Source organism: Protopterus annectens, chromosome 16.part0 (assembly GCF_019279795.1).
Source record: "Protopterus annectens isolate FY-2018-M chromosome 16.part0, PAN1.0, whole genome shotgun sequence".
NCBI classification, from domain to species: domain Eukaryota; kingdom Metazoa; phylum Chordata; order Ceratodontiformes; family Protopteridae; genus Protopterus; species Protopterus annectens.
Genome location: NC_056750.1, coordinates 737,285,984 through 737,290,983, shown reverse-complemented (window position 1 = coordinate 737,290,983; position 5,000 = coordinate 737,285,984).

The window sequence follows — 5,000 nt, the reverse complement described above, 5'->3', positions numbered from 1 at the left end:
TTAACCAGATATGACTGCAGGTTGAACAATATAAGGTAAAACTGCAAAATTCTGAAAATAATATATATAGTTTGAAAGAACTGCCTTAGCAACACTTCAGCTTTAATGCGTATTTGCAGACAAAAACTATACCTCAAGGGCTATGTGTTTTGAAAATGCCCACATACCGTGATTTTTACCCAGATTTATTAAAACAGCGTCAGCATTTGAACTTAACCTTATTTTTTTAGTATATGAACTAATGAATGCATTCTTTGAGCCTATGGAGAAGTCCTTAAAATCTGAAGTCATTAAACAATATAACGAGCTTGTTTCTACTGTGGAAAAAATGTTCATTGAGTTCTGCAGAGCAAAACTACTGATGCTATTGTCATTTTTGAACAAAAACTTAAAGAAGAAAAGAAGTGAAAGTTAAACTATGACTTTAAAAGTGAAGATGTTTTTTTCCTGGCAAATCCAAAACATGTTACTAAGCAACTGGTTGCACCTTCGCAATTAATCAATCAGAAGGTGATAAAAGATCCAGCTAATGCACTGTGTACACACCCTGTGATGTCGTCAGTAACTGAGAAGTCTCACAGTGTGTTTGGTGCTGAAGAACAAAATACTACTAGGCCTGGGGAATTATCTACAACTTCTACTAATAGTACCATGGATTCAAATCTCATTACAGCACTGGATCCAGCAGAAGTACCAGTTTTTCAATACTGATTTTTTTATTCAACCAATTGGAATCCTTTCCATTGCTTCCCAAATGGAAGAGAAGTTTCAGGCAACAAGGAAGAACATTATGGAGGTATATTAAATGACTTAGGTTCAGAGGTAGTGAATATTGTTTTTAACTTCTCAAAATACCAGCTAACCAAAGCTGAAGTTAAAGTTTTTAAAGGTTTGAACTTTATACCTGGTGACAGTATTGATGTGGCACAGGCCTTAACTGAACTATTTTTTTTTTTAAAAAGCTGAAATTAAAAGTGTTGTTCCAGCAGACTGTAATTAAACCATAGCTGTTTAAAATCATAGATCTAGTATTTTTATAGTTTTTTTTTGTGAAATTTATCACTGTTTTTGAGAACCTTGTTGAAAAAGAACTATATCACTTGTATAGTACTGATAGTAAAAGGTTTTCATAACTTAAATAAAGAAGAGTAGGTAGCAATGCAGTCTCTATGTTCAAATAAATGTTGTAGTTAAACCTGCTGACAAGGTAGGGGGTGTTATAATACTGGACAGCATTATGTAAGCAAAATGTATTTTATGTTAAGTACTGTAGACTATAAGCTTAATTTTGAAGAAGGAAAAAATGTTTCTAAATATGTAAAAATGCAGGTTATTGTGTTAAAGCAGGGGTGCATAACGCAAGATAATTTACATGTTGAAGCATCTATAATTCCTTTAATTTATGGAATTCCTAAGGTACCCACATGCCTTAGTAATCCCTCATTATGCCCCATAATGTCAGCAAGGTAATCCCTCATTATGCCCCATAATGTCAGCAAGGGGGTGACAGAGTCCATCTGTAAATACCTGGAAAATCAACTTAAGCAGGTGTTGGGTGCATCATATTGTTGTATTGAAGGGATCCTCTTCTGAAGCTCTAAGTTTCAAAACTTAAAGTGGCCGAGACCAGAAGAACAAAGTTTTGAAACTTCAAATGTTTTGAATGGTGGTCACCATACAGCACGGAATAGGATGTTTACCATTTTCCTCACTCTAGTGTGATCTCACAGTTAGTATGTTTATTTAGCAGGGGGTGTGAGGGTGCAGGGGTGCTTCCCCTCCCTACAGAAACTTAAAAATTAGTTTTTTATATGTTTTGTAATTTCATTTTTGAAGATTCAAAACTTCAGTCTTCTGGTCTTGGCTGTTTGAAGTTCAAGGTTTTGAATTTTCAAGTTTTAGGAGATCCTGTTAAAGGTAGTACTGACTTTTTTACAGCAGTTACGTAAGTGGACACTAGATCATACCACTCCTACTTGTTTATATGGTCACCTTAAGTGTTGACTCACTTTTTTCTTGTATCCGTAATATAAAGGCATAAGAATGATGGGATTGTATTGAGACAACCTGTACTAAGACATGGATTTAATATCTGACATGTTGAAAACTGTATTAGAGAATGTTTGTTTGTTTCAGGAACATGTTTACAGGCAAGGTGTTGGCATAGCCATGGGCATTCCAGTGGTGGACACTCATACCAGCATTGTGATGAATAACTGGGAAGTCGATGCAATTTTCTCTGATTATAATATTTTTTGTAAAAATGTTAATATGAAACGGAGAATGTTTGTTTCAGGAACATGTTTACAGGCAAGGTGTTGGCATAGCCATGGGCATTCCACTGGTGAACACTCATGCCAGCATTGTGATGAGTAACTGGGAAGTCGATGCAATTTTCTCTGATTATAATATTTTTTGTAAAAATGTAGCTTTATATAAAACATTTTGTCAATGTCCTGTTCTTATTATGGGATGGTTCTATGAGATGAACGCCTTTATTTTGTACTTGCATACTAAAACATATTTTCTTAAATTTAAGAAATGCATACAGTATAAATAAATAGATAATTTAGATATTACTCTAAAGAAATATACAAAAGGTATATCTGATACTACTATGTTTAAGATGTTGAAATTATACTTATTTGGCAAGGGACAGTATGCATCCCAGCTTTAACAACATATTTCAAAAATTGTACTTTCTGTATGTGTACATGTCGTCTTCCCAATGTGCACGTCCCTCACTGCTGCTAGTGGTAAGGATTGAGGCTCCTTGTACTCTATATCTTCCCGGTCATCAAATCTGTACTCACATTGTATATGTTTTGTTACTGCGTTATGCACTATTAACTTTTGATGCACTTTATTTCTTATTATGGTGCAAGCTACAACTTTTTGACTTGCACTTAATCTATATAGCCCCCAGCTTCATTTGCTATTGTCTGTGGATAATATTGTATAGTTTGCAGTTAGTAAGCCATGAAAATTTGTTATACATTAATACAATTTGCCCAGCACATCTACCCAACTTGCACAGCATATCTGTTGTGTGTTAGTGCTGTGATATGCCATGATTATTTTTCATGAGCTCTATCGTTGAACATTTCAGCAGTGCAAAACTATAAACATGCGAGTGGGAATACTCTCAGTACTGAGAGTTGTGCTTTGTCATATGCCTATTTGCATTGCATACACAATGGCATTATTTAATGTGACCTTTTATTTAAGAAACCTGTGCAAAAAACATTAACAGGTGGAACATGGTGTCTTTATACGTCTCAGTACTAAACAATCAAATAATGTGATTGCAAACACACAATGAATAACCACACCACAGATGTTAGAGGTTGTGCAAAGATGAGTTGAAAAAAAAATTGTAAACATAATCATGTTAGTAAATTGTCTGACTTCCTGCTTGGAAGCATCACTTATACTTTTAGGATTATGTATGTTTGCAAAGCCGTGCCAGTTCTGATTACGATTTGGTCTGATAGCTTATAGCTACGCAGTAAATGGATACATTCTCTTCTCGCCATTCCATATTCTATGTTCTCCTGCTACCCTGTTGCTTTTAATGTCACGGTTTCTGAGAAACTGCATCTGAAAGCATACCGCATAATATGGCTATTTTTTGGCATTAAAGTTTTGCAACCTTTAAAAGAGGATATATATATAATTTTTTTAAAAAACATTTTCTACCTTTATAAAAGGTCTAAGGTCATAAAAAAGCTTTCAGCTAAAGTGACTGGGCTGAAGTTTGAGTACATTTTCTTTGCGGTCTGCATGACTCCTTGTCATTATCTCTCCGCTATCCTTTTGATTTCTGCATCTTCAGTACTTGTTAGCGCATTTTAAATCCCTCTGTAGGTACGGAGTGCATATTACGTCTACAAGACTGATGCCTTAAGCCTGTCTGCAGTGATATGTAGACAACTCTTCCACTTGGTAGCTCACTTGCTTAATTGTGAAATTTCTCATGATGAAGGTTTTGTACATTATTATTGCCTGCTGTATATCTGGTCCAGTCGCATAAATAAGCACGCATCCCACTATGAATATGGATAATAGATGATAAGCATTTACAATAAATGTTGCAAAGTCACTCGGAGAGACCCAAGAACTTTAGTATTTACTGAAAAGTTGCATCTGAAGCATTCCACAGGTATGGATAAGTGCTTAATTGACATTTCCATAAATTGTGTACCTCTTGACCTGGGCTTTGCCTCCAAATAGTCAGTAGTAAAAATAAAATGCATACAGTACAAAGTTAGTATTCCTATAGTAAAGTTCTTAGTGTAGTGCAATATTTGTTTTGCAGCATAAATGCCTTTACTAGTTGATGTATTTCTACTAGTAGTAGTTTAGCAATCTATTGCCAACCTTGTAGTTACTAATCTTTTAACTTCTTTTATGTGCTTGATTGTATTATTGTTTTCGTAATTCAAATTACTGTGTAACCAACTTTTTAAAATTTCCTTGTATCATTTGTTTTGTTTTGTTTAATCTGCTTGTAAACCATATGCTGAGCCTGAAAATAATCCATTTGGATCAGTGTTTTACCCCATCAGCAAACGCATGTATGAATGAATGGATAAATAAATAAAATGTCTGTAGTGCTTGGGTAAAGTGGGGAGCACCTGTTCAAATAATGTCTTATAATGCTATTCGCTCTATAAATTAATCTATATATCTGAGGTGGTGGTGGTTATAGGGGGTGGGGTTACTAGTGTTTTCAGGTGGTAGGATTTTCTTAATAGTGGACCAAAACATCTGTGGGTTGTTTTGATGTTTAATTAAAATATATTTGTAGTGATCTGTTTTTGCTTTATTCCTAGATACCTGATATGCATGTTTAGTCACTTTTCTGTTTTGCCACAGATTTCAAGCTTTATATCTCTATTAATAGTCATCTGGGTTCTTTCGTTAACCATGGAGCATAGCTTTTATTCTTGTTGTTCCAGGGGAAGGTAGTCTATCCAGAATATTCATGAAAGTTAAGT